Here is a 10,815-nt window from a genome sequence, read left to right on the forward strand (position 1 = left end):
TCTCCTGTATTTCTTTAAGTGAGTTATTAAAGTCCTTCTTGATGTCCTCTACCATCATCATGAGATATGCTTTTAAATATGGGTCTAGCTTTTCGGGTGTGTTTGGGTGCCCTGGACAGGCCGAGATGGGAGTGCTGGGTTCTAATGATGATGAATGGTCTTGGTTTCTGTTATTTAGATTCTTACAATTACCTTTCGCCATCTGGTAATCTCTGGAGTTCATTGTTATAGTATCTCTGGTTAGAGATTGTTCCTCTCATGATTCTGTTAGCCTCTATCAGCAGACCTGGGAGACTAGGTCTCTCCTCTGACTTTCAGTGGTCAGAGCACTCTCTGCAAGCAAGCTCTCCTCTTACAGGGAAGGTGCACAGATATCTGGTATTTGGACCTCCCTCCTGGCAGAAGATGATAGCCCAATATAGGACCTGTCCCAGAGTGTCAGAAGGATCCTAGAACCAAGATGGCTCCCCCAGGTGCTTCTGCAAAGCCATCCCAGCTTGGGCGGACACCTATCCTCTGGCTGGGAAGGTGCCCTGATGTCTGGAGCCCAAAAAGGGGCTGCCTCAGAAGCTCTGTGGCTCCCGCCTGTCCCAGAAGCTGTTAGCTTCTGTAGTCCACACTCTTACCTGTGCAGACTACTTTCAGCAGAGTCTTGGATCCAAGATGTTTCCCGCCGATGCTGAGGCATGATGTAATATTTTTAACAGCTGAGTAATACTACATTGTGTAAATATTTTAAGTTCATGGCTATTATGAATAGAGAATAAATATGATTTAGCAAGCATTTTTGTGGCAGAATGAAGCATTCTTTCAGTATACACCCAAGAGTGGTATATGTGAACATTGAGTTAGATTGATTCACAATTTTCTGAGAAACCAATGTATTGATTTCCACAGTGTCTATACAAATTCACACTCAATGGAAATATGATTTCCACAGTGTCTATACAAGTATGCAAGCAATGGAGGGATGTTGCTCCACATCTTCGAAATCATTAGCTTCACTTGTGTTATTAATCATAGCCATCTGACAGGCATAAATCTCAAAATAGTTTTCAAATCTCAAAATAATTTTGATTTTCATTTCCCCAACAGGTAAGGATATTGAACATTGCTTTAAGTGTTTCTTAACCATTTGAGATTCCTCTATTGAGAATTCTGTTTAGATCTAACCCCATTTTTCATTGAATTGTTTGTGGTTTTGATACCTAGTTTCTTTTTTTCTTCCTTTTCAATTTTTTATTAGATATTGTATTCATCTACATTTCAAATGCTATCCCAAAAGTCCCCTTTACCGTCCCCCCACCCTGCTCACCTACCCACCCACTTCCACTTCTTTGATACCTAGTTTCTTCAGTTCTTTATATATTTTGCATATTAGTCCTGTACCAGATATGGACTTGGTAAATATATTTTCCCATTCTGTAGACTGATGCTTTGATTGATGATGTCCTTTGCCTTACAGGAGCTTTTCAGTTTTATAAGAACCTATTAATTAATTTTGATCTTGGTGCCCCTGTTCTCTGTGTTCTGTTCAGAAAGTTGACTCCTGTGCTAATGTGTTCAAAACTATTCCTCACCTTCTCTTCTGTCAGGTTCAGTGTATCTGGTTTTATGTTGAGATCTTTGATCCATTGGACTTGAGTTTTGTTCATGGTGATAAATATTGATGTATTTGCAATCCTCTACATGCAGATATCCAGTTAGACCAGCACCATCTGTTGAAGATGTTTTTTATTTCCAGTGTGTATTTCTGGCTTCTTTGTCAAAAGTCAGGTGTCAGTATGTGTTTAAATTTATGCCTTGGCCTTCAACTTCATTCCCTTTTTTGACATGTCTATATTTATGCCAATATCATGCAACCTTTATTACTATAGCTCTGTAGTACAACTTGAAATCAGGGATAGTGATACTTCCAGCAGTTGTTGTTGTTGTTTATTGTTCAGGATTGTTTTATCTACCCTTGTTTTTTTGTTTTTATTGTTGTTCCATATGAATTTGTGAATTGTCCTTTTTAGCTCTATAAAGAATTGGGTTAAAATTATTATGGGGATTGCATTGAATATGTAGATAGTTTTTAGTAGTGTGGTCATCTGTACTATGTTAGTCCTATGGATCCATGGGCATAAGAGATCTTTTCTTCTTCTGATATCTTGTTCAATTTCCTTCTTTAAAGACTCAAAATTTTTATCAGATTCTTTTGTTTTTTTTTTCACTTGCTTGGCTACAGTTATTCCAAGATATTTTATACTGTTTGAAGCTATTGTGAAAGGCATTATTTCCCTGATTTCTCTTGCAGCATATTTGTCATTTGCATATAGGAGTGCTACTGATTTTTTGTGTTAATTTTGAATCCATGCACTTTGCTGAAAATCATTATTAGCTGTAAGATTTTTTGGTGGATTTTTAAAGGGTCATTTATGTATACTAACATATCATCTGCAAGTTACAATACTTTGATGTGTTCCTTTCCAATATTTTATCCTTTTGTCCATTTTCTTACTGCTTTAGCTAAACCTTTAAGTAGTATATTGAGTAGATATGAAATAGACAGCCTTGTCTTGTGCCTGATACAGTGGAATTGCTTTGAACTCTTCTCCATTTAATTTCATGTTGGCTATTGATTTGCTGTAAATTACCTTTGTTATGTTTAGGTATGTCCCTTGTATCCTTAATCTCTCCAGTACTTTTATCATGAAAGGGTGCTGGATTTTGTCAAAGGCCTTTTCTGTATATGATGAGATAATCATGTCATTTTATTTCTTTCAGTTTGTTTGTATGATGGATTATATTTACTGATTTTTCAATTATTGAACCCCCCTGCATCTCTGTGAGTAACCCTACTTGATCATGGTGGGTGATATTTTTGATGTGTTCTTAGATTTAATTTTCAAGTATTTTATTGAAAACTTTTGCATTTATGTTCATAGGGGAATTTGTTCTATAATTCTTTGTTGAGTCTTTACATGTTTCCAGCATCTGTTTAACTGAGGGCTCATAAAAATTAATTGGGCAATGTTCTTTCTGTTTCCAGTTTGTAGAATCATTTGAGGAGTATTGGTGTTGTGTTAACTCTTCTTTGAAAGTCTGGTAGAATTCTGAGGGAAAACAATTTGTCCTTGAGCTGTTGTTGTTATATTATTAGGAGACTCTTAATGACTGCTTCTATTTTACAAGGAATTACAGGTCTATGTAAATTGTTTATCTGATCTTGATTTAACTTTGATAAGTGTTATCTATCAAGAAAATTATCCATTTGTTTTATATTTTCTAATTTGGTGGACTACAGGTTTTTAAAGTCTATCCTTGTAATTCTCTGGATTTCCTTTGTGTCTATTGTTATGTCCCCCTTTTTGTTTCTGACTTTGCTAATTTGGAGAATCTGTCTCCACCTTTAATTTAGTGTTGATGAGAGTTTGTCTATTTTGTTGATTTTCTGAAATAACCCACTCTTTATGTAGTTGATTCTTTGTATTGTTCTCTTTGTTTCTATATTATTGATTTCAGTGTCTATTTGATAATTTCTTGCCATATACTCCTTTGGGTGTGATTACTTCTCTTTGCTATAGAGTTTTCAGGTGTGTTGTTAACTTGCTAGTATGAATTTCCGCCATTTTTTTGTTTGTTTAAGCATTTCATGTTATGACTTTTCCTCTTAGCATAACCTTCATTGTATCCCATAAGTTTGGGTATAGTGTGTATTCATTTTCATTGAATTCTATAAAGTCATTAACTTCTTTATTTCTATCTTGACCCATTTTTCATTCAGTACAGAGTTGTCCTTATACTGGAGAACTGATACTATTGATATTGAGAGATATCAATCACCAATGATTATTGATTGCTATTATTTTGTTATTGGTGGAGTTGGTATTGTGGTGGTAGGTGTGTGCCTCTCTTCTTTTGATTTTGCTGCTGTGAGATTGTTTATTTCCTGTGTTCTTATGGGTGTGGTCAACTTCATTAGGTTGAAATTTTTCTTCTAACTCTAGGGCTGTAGTTATATATTGTTTCAATGAGGCTTTATCATGAAATAACTAAATGTTTCCATCTGTTATTATTGAAAATTTTGCAGAGTATAGTAATCTGGGCTGTCATCTGTGGTCTCTTAGAGACTTAAGAACATCTGTCCAGCCTTTGTGGTTTTTAGAGTCTTCATTGAAAAGTCAGAAGTAATTCTACAAGGTATGCCTTTATATGTTCTTGGTCTTCTTGCCTTGTATCTTTTAATATTTTTTTCAAGACTAGTCTATTTGGTTTTCTGTATAGTTCTTGTATCTAATATGCATCTCCTTCAGCTGTTTTCTTCTATGATTTTGTTGAAAATATGTTCTGGGTATTTGAACTGGATTCCTTTCCTTCCTCTCTTCCAAGGTTTGGTCTTTTCATACTGTCCCAGATTTCCTAGATATTTTATGTCAGAGGTTTTTTAGATTTAACATATTCTTTGAGGGATGTATTCATTTCTTCTATAGTATCTTCAAAGCCTGAGATTCTTCTATTTCTTGTTCTCTGGTGGTAAAGCTTTCCTTTATACTTCCCATTTGAGTTTCTAATTTTTTCATTTCCATAATTCTTTCATTTTTTTGTTTTCTTTATTGATTCTATTTTCTTTTTTAGGTCTTGACAGGTTTAATTCATTTCTTTCAACTGTGTTTTCTTGGCTTTCTTTAAGGAGTTTATTAATTTCCTCTTTTAGGACCTCTACCTTCTTCACAGAGTTGGTTCTAAGGTACTTTCCTTGTGCTTGAGTTATGTAGGGCTATTCAGTGCCTGCTGGGCTCTAGTGGAGACATATTGCACTACCTCTTATTGATTGTGCTTTTACACTGACTTCTAAGTATCAGGGTGTGAGATGATTATAGGCCTAGATGATAATTGCTGGATTTGTCTTGTTTGGGTGGATGTTTTGTTTCTTGGTTTGTTTCTTCTTTTGATTTTCACAGAGTATAGTGGCTGTGTGTTGCCTGTTTTCCTGGTGTGTCCACAGCAAGTGCCTACTCCTGTTGGAGGCTGGATACTGTTCCTGTTCTGCTTATCTGGTATATTCCTAGTGAATGTCTGCTGGTATTAAAGCCTGGGCTAATGGGATGAGTTTGGGGAAGAATGTTTGGTTGAAAAACCCATATTTATGTATTTCTTTTTGTACTTTTCCTACTTCTCTTTCTAGTCTCTAGTGGCTATTATCCAATTTTATTCTTCTACAAAGTTGACTTATTGGCTTCTCTAAATGCATATTAACATGCAAATTTGTCTTTCTCTGTCTTTTTTGACTTCAGTCTCGTGCTGTCCTCTTTGCTATCCATGGACTTGCAAATTACAAGCTTGCATTTTTTTGTGGATGAATAGTATTTTGTTGTATAAATATGTCACATTCTCTATTTACTGAAGGGCATAGAGGTTGATTTCATATTTGCTAATGTGAAGAGTACTGCTGTAAGCAAGAAGTACAGAGATGTGATGACACAATTGTTTTACTCTCTGGTTGGAAAGCTTCTGATAGGGAAAATGAACAAGAGGTGCCTTGAAGCCAGGTTAGATGTTCCATCGCCTCTTCTTCTCCATGGTCAGTACTAAAAAAGAAATCAAATTCTTAGAAAGGCTGACCATTACTGAGGAAAATTCTACACTGCATGCCTCTGTTTTCATATGCATGCATGTAACATGCTGTATGCATACAGTTGTTATAGAGGAATGTAGGCAAAACTCCCCATCTCAAGATACTTTTAGACTCCTATTTCCTCATTTTAACCCATTATTCTTTAACCTCCTCCCATTTGTTGTCTTCAATATCCTAGACTTTTCCTTTCACTTCTTGCTTAAAATATATTCTCAATAAATTCTGGTAAGTATGCTGAGAAAAGGGGGACTTATATGTTATTGGTGGAAATGTAAATTGGCATAGCTATGAAAATTCCCCCAAAATAAAAAAAAAGAAATTTATCATACAACCCAACAATTTTATTATGAGACAAATTAACAGAAATGGGCAAATGGGCAAAGTAAGAGAATATTTTAGTATTGTCTTCCTAAGCAACAATGGTTTGTGTATATAGGGCATGGTTTGAATTTTGAGGATTGGAATAAAGCACTCTTTTTATTTCTACTGAAAAATTTAACCCAGCTCTGCTGTTAAGTGAATGACCTTGGTTAATATCATGTCACAACTTTACTTTAGTAATTATAAAATCAGGATAATAACAATATTTGTCCTCAGAATTTGCTCTGAAGACTCTAAGGGATAACTATATGAAAGTTCAGTCTGGTTCATACTTCAACTAACAATACCACAGCAAGGTCTATGAATGCACGGAACAAATGACAGGAGTAAAAGGTAAAGATTGTTTCTAGATAGCTCTCTCTTCAGATCAATGATGGTGGACAACTAAGCTATCTGATTTTTCCGGGCTTGCATTTCCTCATTAGTAAAGTAGTAAATGGCTAAATATTACACAAATGAAAATAGCTTTCTAGTTCACTGACTCAAAACAGGCTTAATGGTCATCACTAAATGATTTGGTCTGCCATTAAGGTATAAAATATGAGATTTTCATGAAATATACAGAAGATGATAGCCGGTGTAAAACAGAAAATTACAATAAATTATATGGATAAATACCTTTGTCCTGGCAGTTGTAGCCTATAATCCTTTAATGCATTTTTTCCTCCTGTAAGGAGGCTTTTTCTTTGACCTTAAAAATCAGTGTTAGTATGAATTAATCATATCCTGCTGTAGTGATTGGATTAATAGGCAGATCTTACTAGGACTTACATAAAAGCTGAAAGTAAATTGCCACCCTATGCACAGAACTACAGGGTTAGACATAGGAATGCTATAAAAGAAATTTAAGATTGAATTAATAAATCCATTGCTTTAAAAACATGCCTCTAAAAATAGAGACTTCAAATTCTCTACTATTTGCCTTCATACAAATTTTACCAGAAAAAAATTTAAATTAGAACTGTAAAAAATTGTTGGAAAGTCTTCAGCCAATTGCCCCAATTACTTCCTGTAATAGTGCAGACTAGAATAATGTTGATGCTTCTATAAAGTTTGTTCCTGGTGATTGTGTGTGTATGTTTGTGTTCCTTTTTGTATACACGTATGAGTGGGTACATGTGTAGCCCAGAAGTCCATATCAGGTATCTCCTTTTGTAGCTCCTTTTTTAATTCAAGGTCTTTCCTGAATACAGAGCTCACTGATTTAGCCTGATTGGCCAGCCAGCAAGAGCTAGAGATCCTCCAGTCTTTGCCCCACTAGTCCTGGGCTTACAAGTGCATATGACCATGCCCAGGTAATCAATTGCCTACTGCTATGGCCAGATTTCTTTACATGAGTTCTGGGCATCAAATTTAGGTCTTCAAGTTCATGTGGCAGGCTTTTACAGACTTAGTTCTCTCATCACCTCCCATTCAGAATTGTAATTGTCCTCAGAGGATTCAACAATTGAGTCTTTAGGCTATTCTGGAGAAGATGTTAACATTTCCACTGTTGTAGAGAGGAGGGCATAGACAAGCAACTCAGTCTCCACCACATATTCATAATTTAAAATATTTGTTATAAGGGTCCAGAGAGGGATGAGTCAGTGCTCATAAGTTACAATAACTTTCCTCGAAAAGCAGGTGACCAAACAGGAATAAAACCAAATGAATCTAATAATTGTGTTAGACTGGCCTCAAAATCTCATATTGGGCTTGGTTATTGGATTTCCTCCCAACTTCACATATTGTCCCTTATTGCCTTGATAGGAGTCACTGGTGGCCTTGAGTAGCACCGTCCATGACATAAAACATCTTAAATGGGTGACATAATTACCTTGGGTTCTCCTGCCTTTGGAGTGCCCTAAGCTATTTAGTGTTTATGTGCTAGTGATGATTGGGACTTCATGGAGACCAGACAGGAATGCCTCGAAAAATGGTTGCAGAAAAGAAAATGTGACTACAGTGATGAATGTCCTAACCAATATTATTTGCTGTTCTGTGCCTGAGAAAGACTCAAGGCTTCATCTGAATGTGTTACCTCTCTATCTCCTCTTACCTAGCTACTGTGTCTACTTAGCCAGCGCCCCTTTTTGGAATTGTTTTGCAGACCTCTGGAGCCTCCCTGACCACTAAATTGTAGGGAGGTATCCCAGGCATTCCACATTAATTTGTACTTAATGAGCTTTATCTTCTAGGATCAGTGCTGTTCATACATGCAATTAAAATTCCACTCCAACTTTTTTAAGATTATATTTTGAAATTAGCTTTCTAAGCTGGTTGGTGTCCATAGCTTCTTCTTATATCCTTAGTTTTTGTTAACACATCCACACCCTCATCCTCTACCCTATTCCACTGCTTCATCCATGCTTAATCCTTGGGACACCAGTGTGTCCGCTCACCGCCTTCACATCACATGTAGCCTACTATCCTTCTAATATATTTTTAATTGGGTTGTGAGGTAGTATGCATTCATATTGCTTTCCACACGTTCTCCTTTTGGGTTACTTCTATCCTCAGCTCCCTGATACCTCTCCATCCATCTTTACCATTCTTCTTTATACTTTCTGTAGACATTGTCAAAAGGTCCATGGCTATGCATGCCATAGACCTGGAGTTGAACCTGTTCCTGTTATTATGCTCAATGGTCATGCTTCTGAAGATGATATTTATATTCATTTACTTGGTCTGCTCTCAACCTTTGTCAGAGAAGCATTATTTGCATTGGCTTTATTTGACAGTGCAGAAATGTATAGCTGGTCAATATGCTGAGAATAAGAGTCTGAGAGCTCAGCCATAAATAAGACACCCCACCCCCAACTAGTGATGCCAAGACTAAGGGAGCCTCAAGGCAGACAAATAGAAAGGATGTAAAAACTTGGGGATGGAGAGATGGCTCAGTGTTAAAGAGATTCTATTGCTTTTTCAGGGCATATCAGCTCAGTTCCCATAACCCATATTTGGGAGCTCATTACTGGTTGTAATTCCAAATCTAGGGATCCAACATCTCTGGCCTCTGCTGGCATCTACATTCACATGCATACATTTCCACGCACACACATGTCAAAACCAAATATACTTGCAAAAAATAATGTGAGAACTGGAGGATGGAGGAAGTGGATGGTTTGTACACGCTTGGCCTGGGGAGTGGCACGATTAGAAAGTGTGGCTTTGTTGGAGTAGGTGTGTCACTGTGGGCATCAACTTAAGACTCTCATTCTAGCTGACTGGAAGTCAGTCTTCCACTAGCAGCCTTCAGATGAAGGTGTAGAACTCTCAGTTCTGCTTACATCATGCTTGCCCAGATGCTGCCACTCCCACCTTCATGGTGATGGACTGAACCTCAGAACCTGTAAGCCATCCCAATTAAATGTTGACCTTTATAGGACTTGTCTTGGTCATGGTATCTGTTCACAGCAGTAAAACCCTAACTAAGACAGGAAGAATACTGTGAAATGCTATCTTCTAGACATGAAATGACTCATACTCAGGAACACACAGCAGCTATGATTACCTACACAAGATTAAGCCATCCAACAATTTCAGCATAGATGGGGAAGACGTTCTTTCAGGTTCCACTCTTTGCTGAGGAGTTATTGGTGGCTGATAGCTGCTGAGGGAGGGAGAATCATTCATTTTGGAGGTTGAGTCCACTGGTAGATTTCCCACGATCCAGTGGATTATCCCACACCAATGCACATATGGGCAGCACTAATTGGATGAGTAGGTGATCCCAAAATAGGTACAGGAAGTCTGAAGGGGGTATGTTGCATGGATATAGAGACTTGGACGAGAGTAATGGGGGTTAATAAATCAAATGTCATTATGTATGTAATTGTCAAAAGCAAAGTTACTTTAAAATAAAAGAATATGTCTTATTTAAAAAGAACAAATGCTACGGATAACTAGAGTTGTTAAAATGAATTTCTGGGGTCTGAAATGTGTGAGTGGATAGAAGTTGGGTGATGGGCATGCACTGCCCCACTTTAACAGGCAGTGAGGAGAAAATATATAGGAAAGTATTGGGTGATGAAGCAGCTGGGTCAGTACACAGATGGAGCGACCAGACTATTAACAGAAGTCTTTTCTCTGTGACAGGGAGATCATGAGACAATTGTGGCAAAAATTGAAATACTAACAGATTCTAAACTTTTTTTATTTGAATCTCTGGCATGTTAGTTGTGAAAAAATGGCAGGAGAGGAGACCCAGGAAACATGTAGAAGTGATTTCTTGACTACTGACTGAGACAGTGGGTATAAGAAGGCTCCATAGAGATAATTCCTGAGGAGCTTCGAGACTGTGGAGAAAATGGAAGTGGGGCTTCTGCTGGCACCAGCAGCTCCTAATGTCAGGCTGCAGCAAAGGAGAATGCTCACTGGAGCATGCAGTGGGGCAAGGTGACAATGTCAGGAGATTGAAGGACCAGATACAAAGAGATGAGGAAGGATATATTTTTTGAATGTTTAGTACAGAGGGGGAAATGGAACTCCAGAGAGTGGCAAAAGAATGAGGCTAAGCCTAAGGCTGAAAGGAATGAGAGGTGGGGTCAGGGAAGGCCAGCTTCCTCTTGATGCTCCCATATTGTTCTCCAATCTTAGCCCCAGCTTCATGGAGAGCATCAGCGGTTTCTTATCCCAACAGCACAGTGCTATCTGGCTGGCACCATAATGAGGTTGCCAAGAAAAGCACCTCACATGCCGTTGTCCTCCTGAGTGAAGTAAACAGGAAAAAGACATCGCCATAGCCTGATGCTGAACTGGTATCCATTGGCTGTACTCTTAGGCCCTATAGAGTGTGAGCCGTCCCTTAGAGGAGTCAGGATGCAGAACAACAA

Source organism: Mus caroli, chromosome 16 (genome assembly GCF_900094665.2).
Source record: "Mus caroli chromosome 16, CAROLI_EIJ_v1.1, whole genome shotgun sequence".
NCBI lineage: Eukaryota > Metazoa > Chordata > Mammalia > Rodentia > Muridae > Mus > Mus caroli.